Source organism: Camelus ferus, chromosome 29 (assembly GCF_009834535.1).
Source record: "Camelus ferus isolate YT-003-E chromosome 29, BCGSAC_Cfer_1.0, whole genome shotgun sequence".
Taxonomy (NCBI): Eukaryota; Metazoa; Chordata; class Mammalia; order Artiodactyla; family Camelidae; genus Camelus; species Camelus ferus.
This window is the reverse complement of record NC_045724.1, coordinates 22,599,452-22,619,749: the sequence shown is the minus strand read 5'-3', so window position 1 is coordinate 22,619,749 and position 20,298 is coordinate 22,599,452.

Genomic DNA, 20,298 nt, shown 5'->3' with positions numbered 1-20,298 from the left:
TTCTTCCAGGCAGAAGTCCAACACAGGTTTTGGTGGGAATGGGGATTTGGTGCAGCCATTGGGGAAAACAGTCCGGAGATTTCTTTAAAAACTAAAAATAGACTTAGCCTATGATCCAGAAGTCCAACTCCTGGGCAGACATCAGGAGGAAACTAATTCGAAAAGACACATGCACCCAGATGTCCATATACTATTTACAATAGCCAAGGCATGGAAACAACCTAAATGTCCATTGACAGATGACTGGATAAAGAAATTGTGGTATATTTATCTAACAGAATACTACTCAGCCAAAAAAAAGAATAAAAGAATGCCATTTGCAGCAACATGGATGGACCTGGAGATTGTCATACTAAGTGAAGTAAGCCAGAAAGAGAAAGAAAAATACTGTGTGACATTACTTCTGTTTGGAATCTTAAAAAGTGAGGAAAATGAACTTATTCACAAAACAGAGACAGACACACAGACATAGAAAAAAAAACTTGTGGTTACCAGAGGGGAGAAGGGAAGCTGGAGGGACAGACTGGGAGTTTGGGATTTGCAGATACAAACTGCTACATATAAAATAGATAAACAGCAAGGTCCTACTGTACAGCACAGGGAACTGTATTCAATACCTCGTAATAGCCTGTAATGAAAAAGAATATATCTATAATTGAATCACTACGCTGTACACCAGAAATTAACATAACATTGTAAACCAACTATACTTCAATAAAAAAAAAGTAGCATCAAAACATTTGTTTAAAAAGGTAAAGCAAATTTGCATATGATTTAGCATAAAATTACTCCTTGTGGTTCATAAACTCTACTTTCAAGAATGCAAAACTAAAATGAAATCAAGTACCGCAGCCAACTGAAAGAATAAAAGAGTCCAACACAGTTTGGTTTTTGTCTTTCTGTTTTTAATGCAGGTGGTGGAGATTGAACCCAGGACCTCGTACATGCTAAGCATGTGCTCTACCACTGAACTGTGCTCTCCCTCCCAACACAATTTTGAGAGACAGAGCAGAGAGTCCCAGAAGTGAAGATACGGTTTCAATCATTTCAAGAATCAACTGACCCACAAAAGCTTTCCATTCTTCATAAAAATCTGGATACCAGGGAACGAGCTGCATATATATAATTCAAGAATGGAGAAAGGTGAAAAACCTCTGCCTTGGAGACTGGTATTCAGACATCTGGGTCACCCCACAGGCAAGATATTTCCTGGACTTAAGAAGGAGAACCCTTCTCTCTACCAGACTCTTGTTTCCCAAGCGTAGTCAAGTTTAAAGATCTTTCTACAGCTGTCATTGACCTTCTTGGCTTTCAAGACCCTTCCAAAATGTTGCTCTAGAGATGCAGGCATAATCAAGAGTGAAATTACTACCTGGAGATTTGCACTGGCCATCTCAAGATTTGGGATGCAAAAGCCATGGTCCAGTTTATCTGGAGTTAGGGTCGTCACAGAGCGTAACAGTCTGATTCCTCTTTTTCCAGTTTCAAAGTGGCAGTTGAAGGCCACTGTTCATTTCTAAATGGCCCTCTGAAAATAAACAACTCCCAGGGGAAAAAAAGACTTCTCAAAAGTGGCAGTGGGGACCTGAGCCACCATCGCCCTCCACACTGCTCAGCCCCTCCCCTTGAGGTGTACGCAGAACAGAGAGCCCGATGCTGAGGGTAACACTAGGAAGACAATTAAATAATTGGAAAATAAAACCTTTGGGGAAGGGCTAAAGGAAATAAGATATTTAGCCCGGAGAAGAGGAGACTGAGGAATGACCTAATTATAGGCTTCAAGTACATGAAGAATTAATCTACGGCAGATGGTGACCAGCTGTTTTCAATTCCCATTGAATACAGTACAACAGAAAATTGGCTTAGAGGGTAATATAAAGGATTTAGGATAGATAAAAGAAGGAATTTACTGGTTTTTGAGGGTCACAAAGGTTAAGAGGAGATGGGCTCTATTACTTAGGGAGATGACAGCCACTCTGTCCCTGAGGTTTCCCGGTTTGGAGTGGTTTGTTGAAGTGCACTGAGGGGGAAAGAGAGCTTTGTTCCATCGCGGTGAAGGCCAGCCCCGTGCCAGGGCTGCGCACCGCACCTGTGCGCTCGATTCATCTAGCTGCTCGTGGCTGCATTTTCCATAAGTCGTCACGGTCACACCCAATGGTTTACCCAGCGCCCAGCGTAGGGCAGGCAGGGTGGAAGAAAACTACCGATTCCACCTTTTAACCTTCAGAGCTTTGCCATTTGCCGATGACAAGCATGTGCTGGGTACCCCCTGAGGGCCAGGCACTGTTTCAGGAATAGGGGGCTATTCAGACGAATAAGACATGGTGGTTCTCAACAACAGTGGAGTGTGTGTGTGTGTGTGTGTGTGTGTGTGTGTGTGTGTGTATGTAAATCATAATCATCACCTGCAAGTTGAGAACCCTTTTTTTCCTACCTTAATATTATAGCGTCACTTCAAAAATGGTTTTATTTAAAATACAATGCCCACCCAAATGGAAAAAAAAAAAAAAACAAGCAGCAATCCATAATTAGACACAGCAGTTATTCACTACCTGGGAAGTGTGTTTTAGGATGACATCTAGAACGCACTTGCTCTGCGAGTTTCTACAATAACTAAATCAACTTTGACCCTGTCAAAAGTAGGAGCACTGAGGAAGGGGCACACACCTACAATACTGCTGCCCTTAAAAGCAGTGAAGCAAGAGAATACCTATCAAAGAGCACACGCACTTCTTACAGATCCTCCCCTGAACTACCTCTGGCTTCCATGCAAGGTGCCTCTTTTCCATCACTGCGTCAACAACTACCAAAAAAGGAAAGAGGAGACTGAAATCAATGGGACTGGACTGAATTGTTTGAAGCCAGGGTCCCAGATGTGGGGAAAAGTGCATTTAGTCCAGGAGCAGTAGAGCCTGGTGGGAAGACACTGTGCTTAGATGCAGATATTCCAGAACTGAAAGGTGTACACAGCAAGTCAAGATGTAAAACCAGATCACACCATTAAAGAACCTCGAAACGTGCGTGTATTGCATGGAGAGCCTTTCTTTAATGACAAAATGTAATAAGAAATACATTATAAACTGTGATCTAGCGCGCACACGTTCACACACACACACACACATACACACACACATATATACATGCAAGTACACGCAAGACTGAAAAAAGATTTCACAGAACAGTGCTTCACTACCACTTCTGGATTTTATATTCTATCCTAGTGTTTTCATTTTTTGAATGCTGCTCAGCTGCCATAAATTGACTTCACAATTCTCTGATTAGTCATGACCCAGAGTTTGAAAAACACAGCTGCGGGGAGAGGTGTCCCCTCTGCTCCAGGCCCGAAGGACAAGAACTCATATTTTTGCACCTCAGTTTGAGGACAAAAAGGAGAGTGTGGGTCTAGGCTAAGAAAGTTGGCCAAGGGGCTCCCAAGCCTCTCCAAACCTCAAATTAAAAGGATTTGTGTAAGTTCCAGCCCAAGTCACCGAGGTAAAGGAACACAGGGACAAAAGCCCGAGAGCCCTAGTAACAGAGCGCATAGGACTGTCTGCGCCCCAGGCAGCCACCAGGGCGCCTGGAGGAGAGAAGCTGACTGTTGAAAGTTCTGGAGATTTGGGGTCCTAACAGGTAAGGCAGGTTTGAAGTCAAGAAGACACCAAGCACATGGGGAGCCTGGTGATACGGAGAAGGAAATATTGAATTCCAGACCCAGCGAGGTCACTAATTAGTTCAGTGGGTCCCAGCAGGCCACTTAACGTCTCCCGAGACAAAGCAGCAGGATCAGCCGCAAGTGACTGGAAGCCCCGCCAGGCACAGCGGCCGCTCCCGCCAGCTCACTCCCCACACAGGTCTGTTGATCACACCTGCCTGAAATAGTGACACAGGCCATCAGCATTTCTCCTCCTGCCTGGGGGGCCTCCTCCTTCAAACCATGACTTAAGACTCTAAGAGGAAGAGCTTTTCGGAGTGGAGGCCAGAGGGAAGGTTAGGTTACAAAGAGCGATTGGTTATCAATCAGTGAGTTGCAGGCAAAGAAGACAGGCCTCAATTTCCTCATCTGTAAAATGGGGTCATTAGACCCAAAGTGACAAGAGCCATTTCAGGGAGGGTCAGGTGGTCACACGGGGTCAGTGCATGTAATGTCAAGGCCCCTGCTTTGTTTGACTCTACCTGCTGAGTGACACCTGGGGGTCAGAGGGTGAGGAAATGAACTGGGGTGTGGAGGTTGATATAAATATTTTTATATACAGGGAAAAGACATAGATATACACACACAAGTATATACACAAACATATACATTCATGTATTCACATGGGGTCATGCACTCAAACCATGACTCCTGCCCTCAGAGAACTCACAGATTAGTAGAGGGAGATGCAGGTGGAAGCGAACGCCACAAAGCTTCTTGCAGGCCCTGAGGAACATGAGGACTGAAAAACGGGAGCGTCTGACTCTCTGATCACAACCTCCTGTATTCCTAGTTCACTGCCCTGACACTGGTCCTCGGCCAGGGGCTGGTCCCCACCATCCCTCCGAGGGGACACTTAGAAACGTGCTGCACAGTTTTGGTTGTGAATGTCTTAGTCCAACAGGGCGGCTGTGACAAGATACCACAGACCTGACAGCTCACACACAATGAAAATTCATTTCTCAGCGTTCGGGAAGCCCAAGGCGATGGCCTGGCGGAGGAGGGCCCTCTCCGTGTCGCAGACTTCTCGCTGCCTCCGCCTGTGGCAAAAGGGGCCAGGGAGCGCTGTGGGGTCTCTTTCGTAAGAGCACTAATCCCATTCAAGAGGAGCCCACCCTCACGGCCTCATCACCTCTCAAAGGCCCCCTCTTACAGCACCATCACGCTGGGTGTTTGGATTCCAACACGGGAATTTGGAGGGGACAGATACTCAGATCACAGCGTCAGGTGACAAGGGCTGCTGCTGGCCTGTCAGGCTACGGGGAAAGACTGTCCTGCCACATGTAGAGCAGTGCCACTCAAAACGCCAACAGCTCCTCTGCTGAGAAAGCCTCCTGAAACCCCATTGCAGAGTGACTCCTCGAGGCCCCTGAGATTACCAATCCATTGGCTCCTCCACATTTTCATTCACAAGTCCTTGCTCACCTACCGAACGCCAGGCTAGATGTAGATATGCTGTCTCCTGGCCATTGGTGGGGGGGTGCGTTCTAGTGGGGAAGGCGTAAGCTAGACCAGTAAGCAAATAAGTAAACACAAAACATCAGGGGGTGGGAGGTGCTTTGAAAAAAAATAATAAAATAGGGTAAGAGGTGAGAGACTGACCTGGGAAGGGTGTGACTACTCTACAGAGTAGGCGTCATAAAAAGCCTCTGTGTAAACATTGGAATAAAACCCTGCGTTAAGAGAGTGAACCACGTAAAAATCAGTGAGAGGGTCCTTTCGGGCAGAAGGGACAAGAGATACAAGTTCTCTGAGTCCAGAGTGCACTCAGCAAGTTGTAGGAGCATCAAGGAGGCTGGAGCCCATGGGCTGGGGAGAGGCAGTAGGAAGTGAACACGGAGAAGCAGCCATCGATCGTGGAGGACCTCAAAGGCCCCAGCAAAGACTTTGCATTTGGTATTAAATATGTTGGAAAGGCATTAGATGATTTTGAGCAAGGAGTGGTAAGATCTGACCTAGATTTCTTTTGGTTTTGTTTTTGCTTTGTTTTGTTTCCAAAATGTACTTCTTTTCATAGAAGTAGAGTTGATTTATAATGTTGTGTTAGTTTCAGGTGTACGGCAAAGTGACTCAATAATGCTTACTACATATATTCTTTTTCAGATTCTTTTCCATTATAGGTATATTATAAGATACTGACTATAGTTCCCTGTGCTCTATGGTAGGAACTTGTTGTCTATCTGACTTTTATTTCTAAATGATTTGTCTACATAAAAGAAGTGGAAGGGCCATGGGTGGAATGGGAAACCAAATTTAAAACGCCGAAGAAAGCATCGAATTAGCCAGCCGCCTGTCACGGGCCTGCCCCAGAGCTGCCAGGGATGGAGACAGACCGGCTTCTGAAGCAGAGGGCAGAGTCCTGACTCCACCAACTCTCATAGGATGCATAATCCCCCCAGACAGAAACGGAAGGCAGAGCCTGAACCACCAAAAAAAATGACAAACGTAGGGATAAAGAATGAAGAGGTACAAACCACTAGGTATAAAATAAATAAGCTACCAGGATATATTGTACAGCACTGGGAATACAGCCAATATCTTATAATAACTGTAAATGGAGAATGACTTTTTAAAATTGTGACTGTGCTGTACACCTGAAACTTACATAATATTGGACATCAATTTTTTTTAATTTTTAAAAAATTTCTTCATATAAAGAATTTTTAATAAATTAATTTTTTAAATGACAAATGTCATTTTTTAAGTAACAGGAGAGTGTTTAAAGGTTTGTGGAGTAATATTAAGCAGTCTAACATACATGTAACTGAGGTGACAGAGAAGATAGAAAGGATGAGGAAGAAGGAATATCTGAATAGATAATGGCTGAAGTTTTTCCAATATTGATAAGATATCACCCATAAGTCCAATTAATTCAGTGAACCCAAAGCAGGATAAATTAACAAACTATATCCATGTACATCATGGTTAAATCAATGAGAATCAAAGATAAAGAGAAAATCTTGAAGTCTACCCAAAAAGGAGACATATTACTTGCAGGAAAGTAAAAATGAATAATTAACCATGCTAACGCTACCCAAAAGAAAAACAAGAGTGGTTATTTTTAATATCAAAGTATAATTCAGAGCAAAAAAGATAATAAAGGAGAAAGAAGGTCGATTTATAATGATGAAGGGGTCAATTAAACAAGACACATAGCAGTTCTAAATATATATGTCCCTAATTAAAGGCAGCTTTAAAATGAAGTAAAACTTGTAGGAAAAAGAAGACAAATTATACATCATTAAAATGAAAAATGTTGTGCTTCAAAGGGCACCATCAACATGAAGCGACAACCCACAGGATGGGAGAAAATATTTGCGAATTATACATCTCCTAAGACACTAATATTAAGAATATACAGAGAACTTTTACACTCAATAATAAAAAGGCAAATAATCTGGTTAAAATATGGGCAAGTGATTTGAATAGACATTTCTCCAAAGAAGATATACAAAGGCCAATAAACACATGAAAAGATGTTCAGCATCACTAGTTATCAGGGAGATGCAAATAAAAGCCACAGTGAGATACTACTTACCTCCCACTAGGACGGCTATTAATCAAAACAACAGATAATTACAAGTGTTGGAAAGGGGGTAGAGAAATCGCTGTTGAGAATTTTAAATTGCACAGTTACTTTGGAAAACAGTTTGGCAGTTCCTCAAAAAGCCAAACATAGAGTTAACATGACCCAGTCATTTCACTCCTAAATATATACCCAAGAGAACTGAAAATATATGTCCACACAAAAAATAACACATAACTGCTCAGAGCAATATTGTTCATAATCACCCCAAAGTGGAAGCAATCCACATGTCCATCAACTGATGAACAGATTACACGTGGCATCTCCAAACAACGAACTTACTATGTAGCCTTGTGATGAAGGACCTTGAAGATATGCTCAGGGAAAGAAACCAGACATGGAATGCCACATACTCCATGGTTCCATCTATATGAAATGTCTGGAATAGGTAGGTCCACAGAGACAGAAAGCAGACTAGTGGGCGACAAGAATGGAGGGAACAGAGGTGACTGCTAATGGGTGATGGAAATGTTCTGGAATTAGTGTATGGTTGACACTGTGAGTATATTGAAAGTCATCGAATTTTATTTAAAAGGGTGACTTTCATAGTAGGCAGATTATATGTCAATTATAAAAACTGATAGAACTGTGAGGAGGATTAAATAATCCACAATGGTAGTCAGATCTCAACAGCCCTCACTCAATGGTTGACCAGACAAGCCGGTAGAGAGTGGACGAGATTACAGTAAACTGGAGCAACACCATTAGATGGCTTGACCTCACTGACATTTCTACAGTGCTCCATACAAAACAGAATTTAACTTTTAAGAGTGTTTTTACTTACCAAGTGTTGTGCATAACAAGTATCCACTCCCTGGAAGATGGAAGCAAGTCTGGGAAAAGTGATGAGAGTATGAAAGTCAGTGATATTTGCTTCACATGTTACTTGGTTAAAAAAAAAAAGTTGTATTAACATTTTGATGAGTCCTGACGTTCCCCCTGTCAAGTAAACATCTGCATAAAAATGTCGTGCTTCCATTTCGATCACCTACTCTGTAAGATGTGCTGACAAGCTTCCACTGAGATTTGTAACTTGCCTGCACTGTCTTGGCACTTAATAGAGTCACTTTTACAGCGCTGTGTTTGTCCCATGCCCGCCCCTTGCCCAGAGGGACCTTCAGGAAGCAGTTATGCAGATTCTCCCCATGTGTTTAGCCCCATTGGCACTCAACCCAGAGCCCTCCGCCAGGCTAGGGCATCGCTGGGGCAGCCCGTCCCTGGCTGCCACGCGGGTCAATGCTCCACCCCTCTCCAGAAAATCGCTCTCTCTGGCAGGAGCCCCCTCATCTGGAGATGTCTGGGGGACAGCAGACTACACCCCACTCCCGTGGCAGCCACGGCCAATGACTGATGGATGTAACGTACGAAAGCCCAGTTCCTTGCCACCTGGCAGGACAACTCTGTGATGCCTCTCCGGCTTCAGGCCCCTCAAGGAATCAGGCTGCCTTCAGCTGAAACCACATCTTCACTGGGATTCTTCCTCTGCCCCTCCTGCTTCTCTCCTGAGGACCCTCCCTCCCTAAATCATTTGTGCAAGAAACCCGCTCTTAGGTTCCTCTTCTAGGGAACCCAACAGAAGACCGCCATTGTATCACACAGTGACATCACACGCGAGGGTCGGGGGTGGGGTTTCCCTCCCAGGTTTCAATGCCAGGAAAAAGTATGCGCCTTCACAGTGAACTCTCCATTGTTATCTTATTAACTCTGAATCTCCTAGAAAAATGATCTCCTCTCTATTTTGGCTGCCACGATTCTCAGAACCCAATTTTCAATCCATTTCTGTTACGGACCTGTACTAACACCACGTCTTTCTGAGTAGCAATTTTCCTCGTGACTTTAACTTCTTATTTACCTTTTTTCCCCCTCTTTGCCATAATCACTCAATCAATATATGCTTTGGAACTAGGTGGAAAGTGGTCTTTAAAAGAAGGCACAGTGAATTTCTCCAATTCCTGCACTCGGCTTTGTGCAAGAAACCCTCTCTCTGCACTCGGCGTTGGCCGTTGCTGTTTCAAGCCTGCCCTGGATTTGGGGGCTGCAATCACACCATCAGGACTTCCTGACTCCCCACCTCTCGGCTCTGATTTCTTCCATCTCCAGTCTCAAGCCGGTTTCCTGAGGCAGCTTCTGCCGCGCCCGGCTCACCCCGTCCTGGGGCGCTGCACATACACCAGCCGACTTCCACGCAGCTCGGAGGACAGGCCTGGGACTGAGTCCACCAGGCCACTTCGGGTGACCTGCTCATCGCTGTGACCAGAGAGAGTGGACGCGATGGTCTGGTTAACTAGCCCCTGGTCATCCCCGAGCCGGGGGTGGGACCAACCCCCCTGGAACCCATGCCCAGGAAGCGGAAGTAAGTGGATCCCGGAAGAATCCGAGGACGGGGGGGCGGGGGTCGCTCAGGGGTGGAGTGCGTGCTTGGGGCGCATGCGGGCGTCGGTTCCGTACTCGGTGCCTCTGTTAAACCTTAAAAAAGAAATTAATAAATAAACCTAATTACCTCGCTCCCCAAAAAATTAAAATTAAAATAAAAGGAATACGAGGATGCTGTCACCAGAAGGGACCGCCAGCAGGCGGCTGGCGGACGCGCCCCCCCCCCCCGGCTGGTCTGACTGCGGGGCGGGAGGCTGCGCGGTGCCGCCCTCACGCACGAGGCCGAGCTTGGCGCCTGGGGGCTGCTGTGGGCTGGGCTCCCTGGATGCTTATCGGGGGGACATCTAAGGAGCCAGCGCTGAAGTAGGCAGGAGATGGAAGCCGGGAGGCCAAGGGAGACGCCAGGTCGTAACAAGTCCTGCTGGCACAGCCTGAGCTGACGGCCGCCGCCGCCGCCGCCGCCTTGGGGAGCTCTCGGGCTATCGCGGTCCTTCAGAGCAGACCCGGGTGGGGGACAGCACACCCTGCCGTCTTCAGCCCCCAGAGGCCAGGCCGGGCTACATCCTTCTTCCTGAAGGGGGACTGGGGCCACATTCAGAGACCACCCCAGAGCCACACAAGCAGGTGGGGTAGCAGAGCTTTGTCTCAGGTTTCCCAAATGTAGAGGGTACCTCACTTCAGCAAGGATTTTATGGATGTTGGCACCTAATCAGTTAAAAATGACAGGAGAAAATTACAAAATTGGCTTGAGGAAAGTTTTGACTCTGGTCCAAGTGCCAACACTGTGAGCCAGGGCCCTACGTGGGGGCAATTTTTACGGTTGTACTGTCGGAATTCCAGGTCAGTCGTGGGTGGCAGCAGTCTGGCACCTGGCCACCTAATTTCAAGGGGATGAAGATGGCCAAGAGTGTCTGCAACCTGGAGGTGTTTACGATTCCCAGGGCTGAGAAGTAATGGCTGGCCCTTGGGGCTGATGGGTACAGCCAGGTCCTTCTGGCTGAATCATCCATATCTGGATTGATGCAGTGTTTAGACAGAGAATAAGCTTAATCTTTCCCTGTAACTCACAGATCTTATGATTTAAGCAGAAAACAGTCAGGTCTCCTCAGACCAGGAGGGTGCAGTGGGAGGGAGGACACCTTAAGGCAGTGTTGGAACAGCCAGACTAAGGTAAAAAATAAGAATGTCTTTGCTGCACCGTCCAGACTTGTCCTTACCCATGAATCACAGCAGTTGGCAGTGAAAAATTATTCATCACAAGAACAATTTTTAAAAGAAGCACTCAGCAGGAGACAGGGTGCAGAAGCAATGAACTTGCATAAGTAGAGGATGAACAACATTATCACTGGAAATACAACAATAAATATATTTGAAGCAATGATTGGTGCTGATGAGCAAATAAGACATATCATGAATAATTTTTAAGACTCTCCGTAATCTCTAACTGATAAGGTGTTTGGGAAAGGATTGCACATTAGAGGTGAGAAGTCACTCACCAAATGACTCACAGGTCCCCGAACCTGTGGCTTCGCCAACATTTAGCATGCCATTTTGTTTAGGACAAAGTTTCTAATGTAGAATTTCTTGTTGGTTGTTTGGTTTGTTGGTCGGTTTGTTTTGTTTTGTTTTTTAATCAGAAAAATTCAAGGACCCAGATTTTCAAGCTGTCGTAAGTTTTCTTATAGGTCATGTACATGACTGTGCATATAACTGCTCAATCAATTCAAAATTTTGAATTCAAGGAGTATAAAACCATCAGTATCAATTTCTGAGTGTGTGCTGTGGAGTCGGGATGGTTTGGGAGAAGGAGAGAAGACTCTGTAGTTAGGGGGAGCTTGGAGTCAGACAGGCTTGGGTTGTTTCTTGGCTATTCTTCTTAACTAGCTGTGTGGCTTTAGGCAGGTCCCTTAATCTGTCTGAGCTTCTTTACTCATCTGTAAGGGAGATGACAGGTCCCCGTCACGCAGGGTTGTCACAGGTATTGAACAAGGCGATGTGTGCCAAATGGTTAGCACAGAGCCTGGAGGGCGGTATCTGTCCCCCAACAGTGGCTGCTACTGCTGTTTCATTGTCATTGTCATTATTGTTGTTGTTATGGTGATGAACTTATCTAAACTTAAACCATAAGAACTTCCCCAGCCCCCTCCCATTCCTACCCTTGCTGCAGGAAGAAAGTGGTTTTTTGTTTTTGTTTTTGTTTTTTACCTTTCAAGGGGATTGTGCCATCAAGGAAAAGAAATTAAAACAAGTTGAGAACCCTACTTCTTTTCCTTTGCTTTCCCCAGTGGCTGAGTGGAAAGATGCCTGAGCACAAGGTTCTTCTCAAACAACAGATCGACCCTAAAGCCCAGGATAGAATCAGGAAACCCAGCTGCCTCCCAGGCTTTCTGATTCATCATCGGTGAAGGGCAGCCTCACGGTCACGTGCCCTGTGTGGGAGGCAAGGGAAAGCCCCTGCTCAGCCCCGTCAGGGGCACGCTGTGTGGCACAGCAGTGCCTCAGCTCCCCGGCTGCCTGGACACCACCCCTGACCTCCGTGTCCCCCGGGCTCTCCTTTCAGACTCTCTGGATTGGCAGGAAGGAGTTCGGTATTACTCTCTGCCCCAATTCTTTTAGGGCTCCAAACCTTATGACATCAGCATAGCATGGATTATTGGTACATAAAATGAGTATCGATAACCAATAATTTTTAGAGGAGCTCATGACAGGCCCAGTAGGATCTGCACACCAATCCTGTCATCACTCACCGTTTTCACCGCCTCCTTTACAGTGAATCCCAGAGCTGTGCTGCACGAGGGTTAATGACTTGTCCAAAGTTAGGTCAGTTAGTGGTTGAGCCACGAGAAGACTCACGTAATTGAGCTTCTAGAACAATGTTCTTTCTTTTTTTCTGCAGCTTTATTGAGGTAAGATTGGCAAATAAAACTGTAATAAAATTGCAAGATACTTAAAGTGTGCGTCATGATGATCTGATATATGTATACATTGAGAATGGATTCCTCCCACCTGGTTAATTAACACATCCGTCAGCTCACATATACATTTATATTTTTTCTTTTTTTTTTTTCTTTTTTTGGGGTGGGGGTAAGAACATTTAAGGTCTACTCTCTTTGCAAATTTCAACTATACAGTATGGTGTTATCAACTATAATCACAACGTTATACACCAGATTCTCAGACCTTCTTTGGAACAAGGTTCTTTCCACTGTGATTCTCATTCATTCATTCATTCAACAGGCACAAACGTGTGTCTACACTACATGTCAGACTCTGTGCTAGGCACTCAGGGAATACAAGTGAACAATTAATTCCCAACTTGGTAGGGAATTATTAGCCATTTATTTAAGGCTACACATGTAAATAAATAAGTGCAATAAAGGATTTTAGATGCCATTGTCAAAGAAAGACCGGGAAATTTTGATTTTACCTGGGAATATCAGAAAATGCTCGGCAGCAAAGATGATTCCTGAGTCTTGAAGGATGAGTAAATGATCAATGAATGGATGTTTTGCATAAAGACGGCAGAGAACTCATCCTGGGAAGATAGATGAGTTTAACAGTCTCATGAATATGCCACGAACAGCCTCACGTGTCTACACAGCTACAAACAGCTGGGCAGAGCAAAGCCTGCATGGGAAGCGGGGCATTGTGTTGAAGTGGAGCGGGACCAGCTATGGAGGGCTTTTGCGTCCTCCTGGGAATTTAGACTTCATCCTGTGGGTAGTAGAAGCAATTAAAGGGCTTAAGCGTGATCAGATTTGATTTTAGAAAATGGATCTGGCAAAGCAGTGGAGATTGGATTGGAAGGGTAAGGGCTGCCAGACGGGGTGGGGTTAATGACAACTGCCCAGGCTCCAGATGGTTGGGGTGGGTCAGACCATGACAGTGGCAGTGGGGTGGGAAGGTAGTGAAGATATAAAAGATACTGAGGAAGTGGAGAAGTGGGAGGAAAGGGTTCAGTACGACTCCCAGCTTTCTCCTTTTAGTGACTTGATAGCTGTAGTATCATTCACTGAAATGGGGGCTTGAAAAGGATGTTATAGGAGAAATGGTGAGATCAGCTGCTTAAGGAAAAAGTAGGCAAAATGTTTAGCAGACAGTTATAAGGATGTGGAACTCGGTGAGTTCTGGCCAAGAGCTATAGATTTGGGGGTAATCACCTTGTTGACAACAGGTAAAGACAGGAGAATTGATGAGATCACCCAGAAAGAGTATGCAGACTAGCGTTCGTCAGAGTGTGACACTCACCACGTGCATGAGAGTCATCTGAGGAGCCTGTGAAAATGCAGAATCTCAGGCTCAATTCCAGACTTGCTGAAGCCAAAGTGTGAGAAGGGAACTCTTCTGCATCTTCTGTGTTGTGAGCAAGACACCTTCAGCAATTCTAATGCAACTGGACTTTGAGATCGACTTGTGTATTAGTTCAATTTGTCCAGAGAAAATAGAACCAGTAGGAAGTGTGTGTGTGTGTGTGTGTGTGTGTGTGTGTGTGTGTGTGTGCATGCACATGTAGATAGATATATAGAATTTTATCTTCCTTGGGAGAGAGCAATCTTTTTTCTATTAAGGCCTTCCACTGATTGGATGAGGCCCACCTACATTATGAAGATAATCTGCTTTACCCAAATTCTGCTGATTTAAACGTTAATCTGAGAAAAGTAACTTCAGAGAAAATATCTAGACTTATGTTTGACCAAATATCTGGGGACTGTGGCCTAGTTAAGTCGACACATGAATTAACCATCACAGGTGGGAAGAAGAAGAATGGAAAAGGGTGAGAATCAAACAAAGAACCCTAACAGGCAGCAACACTGACGAGTCAGGCAAAGCAAGAGAGGACCAGGGCAGAGAAGGGCAAGAGAGCTGACCACAGAGCTGCCAGGAGAATAGGAGAAACAGGGCCACAGAAGACAAAAAAAGACTAAAATGATCAACAGTGTCAAATGACACAGAGAACTCAAGAAGATGAAAAGAGAGAAGAAAGCACTGGATTTGGAAAACAGGTCTCTGGTGTTGTGTCAGGCAGTTTCAGTGACATGGTGGAGGCAGAAACTTCATTGAAGTTAAAGGGAGAAGAAATCATTAAAAAGCAAAAGCAAAGATTGCAATCAGAGTTGGTGAGGGTAGAAGGGGCGCTCATGTACTGTTGGAAGTATAAATAGTGAATTTTTATACCGAAAGTTTTTAATATGATCAAACCATTCGACAGAGCTAGGCTACTTCCAGAAAATTACCCCAAACAAATGAATATATGTCTCTGCCAAGATTTATCTATAAGATATTTGTCTAAATACAGTGTCTAGTGGTACTTTTTTAAAAAAAGAACTTAAATGTGCAATAATAAGGTATTGAGTAAACCAATTCTGTTCTATCCAGGGCAGAGTTACTATAAGATGTGAAAGTTAAGTTCTGGACTTGCATGATTCCTTCAATGCACTGGAAGAAGCCCTTTAACATCTTGTATAATTTTAGTCTTTTTCTCAAGCAGGGCTCTCCAGATTACATACGCTCTAGACCCCCCACCCCCCCGAAATTGGATCCTTTCTAGGTGTATTCATTCATTTATTTTTTAAAAGCTGTGTTTAATAAGGCAAACAACTGCCTCTGCAAAATGGGCAAATGATTTGAACAGGCATTTCATCTCAGAAGAGGTGCCAACAGCATCAGGAAACGCAAAATACAACCACAGTGAGACGTGACTTTTCACCCACAGACTGGCTAATTTTTTTTTTTAGTGCTCGTGAGCATGCAGAGCAAATAAAGCTCTGCTACACCACTGGTGGGAATGCAGGATGGCAGCACCAACGTGGAAAACAGTTTGGCAGCTTCTTATAAATTAAATATATATTTGCCATATGACTGAGTAATCTCACTCCTAGGAATGTATCCAGGAGAAATGAAAATATGAGTCCACACACAAAGACCTGCACGCAAATGTTTATAGCAGCTTTATTAAAGAGCACCAAAAACTGGAAACAGCTCAAATGTCCATCAGTTGGTGTACAGGTAAACAATCTGTGTACGTCCATTTCTTTTTCTAAGATAAATTGGACTCTAAAATTAAAATCTGCAGCTATTTGAAAGACATCGTTTAGAAAATGAAAGGACAAGATACAGACTGGGAAAAAATATTCACAATTACGTATATGTCACAATGGACTTGGACCCAGAATATACAAAGATTTTTCACAGCTCAATTAATCCAAGTAGAAAATGGATTAGAGATTTGAATGGATACTTAGCAAAGAAGAGATTCTGAAGGCAAACAAGCACACGAAAAGGTGCTCGACATCATTAGTCATTAGAAAAATGCAAATGAAAATCATTGAAATCATTGGGAAACCATTGAACACCTATTAGAATGGTTAAAATAAAAGAAAAAAATAAATAGAAATAAATTCAGCAATACATCGACATAAATTAATGATACGTCCAACAACATGAATGAATCTCAAAAGCCTTATTTTAAGGGAAAGACACCAGACATAAACACACAAAAGGCTACTATTTGTATAATTCCACTTATATGACATTCTGGAAAAGATAAAACTTCAGGAATAGAAATCAGATCCGTAACTGCCAGGGACCGAGGGTGGGGAAGGGAATTTGCAGATGACAGAAATGTCCCCATCTTGGTTTTCGTAGGGCTTATGTGACTCTATATTTTTCAAAATCCTCAAGCTGAGAACTGAAAATAGGTAATTTTTACTGCACATAAAGTTTACTGCAATAAATCTGACCTAAAAAAATAAAGTTGTACAAAACTGTTTAATGACAAGGAATGGTGGTCATGTCATGTAGCATCAGTAAGGGAAGAAAACAGATTATAAAGGAACCTATATTCATTTTCAGAAATCAATCATTTTATGCATATATAGATAATATTATAAATGTGTGTACAGAGGGAAGGAGAGAACAAAGGAACATACACCAATATTTCCACTGTAGTTGCTTCTGAGTACTGAATAATGGGTGAATTTTAATTTTATTTTTTGGTCATATGTATTTTCTAAATTTTCTTTAGTAAGTACATAGCTCGTGTAATTTTTTAAAAGTAGACTTTTGTTGACGGTGGAATTGAGGGTTTTTAAAAGACCGATGAAGAGTGGGAGAACCAGACAGAGATCTGAGCCTGTTCTGACTGGCTTGGCTATTTAGGGAGAAAGTTATTAGAAAGAGATTCAGTTCAAGGATAGGGTGTTTGGGTTTGTTTGTCTTGCCTTTTATTTTTAAATGAGTGTTTTCCGTCAGGGAGAGTAAGAACAGTGCTCCCATGCCATCAAGCGCTGACGGAATACTCTTTGGGAGACCATCACAGAACTGTGTTGGGAGCGAGCCGCAGTCATGTTTTCAAAGCCTTGATGACTCAGCTGTCTCTGAATGACGCCAAGCATCTTTCCCCGAGGCCGCCCCGGTATTTGTTCAGGCGTCTTTCCTTGGTATCCACCCACACACACTCTGTGCTCCAGCCAAGGGTTTCATCATCCCCAACCACAGCCTGAAATCTTGCTCTGTGCCTCTACTGTGTTCCTTGGATCTGGAATCCTTTCCCCATGCCTCTGGCTCCTCAAATGAGAAACAACAGTTAACTCCCTGCACCTGCAGCAAGCCTGTCCCTCTGTGACAGTCACCTCGCTCTAGTGCCTTACAGTCGCCTGTGACTCCTTCCTCCCTCCCTCATTCATCTTGGTGCCCTAGGCTCTTCATAGCCGCCACATGGAATGGGCGGAACACAGTGCCTTACAAACGTTTGTTGGATTTCATTGAAGATGGCATCAGACCAAGAATGCCAAATTGTGGTACATTCATAAGCTGTGACACTTACACAACAGACTGACTCCTAAGACCAGCCCCAGATTCAAACCAGTTATAGGAAAGGAAGCACATTGAGGGCCCATTCCAGAACGTAAGTCCTTGCTCCTTGGATTAACACGTGGGATGACACAGAAATGCTCTGCTAACCCAAAACTCAAGTACAAATATAATAAAATTAATGAAAATTGTTATATAAATACAACAAAATGAGACCTATTTAAACAGTGTTCATAGTCTATTTTCTTTTTGTTAAGCAAGCTGTTCTTTCAAATCTATATCTGTTTTTAAGTCTGTTTTCAGGAACCACAACCAGTTTATTTTCACTGTTGAATGCCATGTCCAGATGCTCTAGAGAAAGGGTCTGGCTAAACATTGTTTTTACAGAAATGAGTGCTTTAGAACATGAATTGACTCTTCAGTTGTTCATTTCTTAACTATAAATTTGCAATTATGATGAAGTGCCATTAAGAGAAATATACAAACTGTGTCAACACTTCTTATGGTTGAATGATCTGGAAATGACTAAATGCAGGTCCTACAGGGAAAGATTTTACATGTTCATGGAAATCATTCTCATTCATTCAGCTAGTCAGCCTTCCCACATATTTTTTGAGTTCTATGACCTGTGTCATCCTGGTTCGTCATTTGTGGAAGTCATTCACAAAGGTCGCCACGAATGTAGCACAGTTGGACAGAAGCAGGGACTCTCAGGAAAGCCGTACAAGGAAGACCCAGCCAGCTTTAGGACAAAACTCATGGCTCTGCCGCTGGTGGGTGAACACAAAGCCTGTTCAGACGCCTCCCACAGGTGCTGTAAAGGCTTCTTGGCTCTGTGAGTCAGAAGATTAGACATCGTTAGAGATTTGGGGTATCATCAGCCTAAAGGTGGTGACTGAAGTGCTAAGAGCAGATATGATAGTCGAGGGTAAATGAGTAGTGAGAGAGGAGAGGGAAGAGGATGCTCAAGTAGTGGAGGCAAGGTACCACTGAAGGAGACTAGGGAAGGATAGTCTGTGACAAACGAGAAACTGGGGAACATGATGTCATATCATTCCTGGAGAACAGTGACAAACACCAAAAAGAGGACGAGGTAGATTAAAGATGGCCGATTATTTGATACTCCTTCCATCAAGAATTGGGGTCCCACATCCCCTCCCCTTAGGTCTGGGTGGGTTTTGTGACTGCTTTTGTCCAGCAGAATACAGCAGAAGTAATGCTGTACCCATTTTCAGGTCTAGACTTTAAGAGACTGGAAGCTTCCAACTCCTGTCCCATGCTCCAGCCACCACGTAAAAAGCCTGACCATTTGAGATCACCCGGCCGTGAGAAAACCCATGCTAGCTATGAGAGGGGGAGATGCCCAGCCAGCCTTGGGTGGCCCAGCCATCCCAGCCTAGGTGCCACCTACCCGGGCCTCAGCTGCCATCGCACTGCACCTGTGTGGGAGCTCTCTGGTGAGAACCAGTCAACTGAACCCAGTCAACCTACAGAATTTTGAGAAATCATTGGGGGTTTTTTAGTTATTTAAACAATGGTTAGTTGCAGAATAATTCAGGTCAGCTCCAACTGGGGTAACACCAACTGGGTGTCCTGCAGCTCAATTCTGACAGTACCCACCCTGTTAGCACACACCACCCAGGTTAAGGGCAAAGTCCTCTGCAAGGCAACCCTCACTTCAGCCACCAGCTGCATACCTGGGAGGTGGGGGGGTCCCTGAGCCACCCTGACTACTGATGGACTGACTACAAATTCAGAGTTTCCCACAACCCCCTCAGGTTTAATAATTCACTAGAATGACTCACAGACCTCAGGATTGCTATACTTAGGAGTACAGTTTTATTATAAATGGATACACACAGGGCAAGGTCTGGGAGGGTCCCAAATGCAGAGCTTCCCTGCCCTCACCCCATGGAACGGGGACAGCAGTGTGGTCAGTGCCCAGAGGTTTTACTGGGGTCTCATTACACAGGTATGATTGAGTAAATCTGGGACCACGTGACTGAACTCAATCTCCAGCTCCCTTCCTAGAGCTGACTGAATGGCTTTGCCCTTTAATCGTGTGGTTGGCCTTTCTAGTGATGAGTCCCCATCCTGAATCTATCAAGGGGGCCCATTATGACTCATTTAATTGGCAATGAAAGACGTCACAGAGGAAATTCCAAGGATTTGTGAAGCTCTATGCTGGGAATCTGGGATGAAACTCAAATTCTTTATTGTACCATACATAGCAACAGACAACTAGAACTGGAGTCAGGTAAATTAAGAACTGAAACATATCCACTGGATTTGCAATGTTTACATTGAACTGAATTATAGGTTAAAGGGGGAGAGCCAACAGAGAAGCAAGATTTATTTTTTCTGTTACTTGCAGCCAAAACCATCTTAACACAATGCAATGATGAAACATGTATTTATAACCCAAGCATACATGTGCATGTATTATAAACCAAGAGTACTCAGAAGTTATATAATAGAAAAACACAAGAATACAGCAAAAAAAAAAAAATTGCCAAGAGAATAACATGGTAAGTAACATTTATATTTTATCTTGAGGGGCATCAGTAAGATTTCATCGGGCAGAGGAGGCAAGGAACTTCTGTTGTCAATCTAGGGTGCAAAAACACTACATAGTAAAAGGAGATGAAATATTTTGGGATCAGGGAAAAGCTGAGTAACGCTGAAGCACTGTTGCCAAAAAACTGGCCTCTGTCCCCCGATAGCCGAATTGAGAGGCAGAGGCAGAGTTTTGGGAGGATAGAAAAGAAAGGCTTTATTGCTTTTCCAGGCAAATGGGGTCACCACAGGCTAATGCCTTAAAGACTGTGAGTGCCTC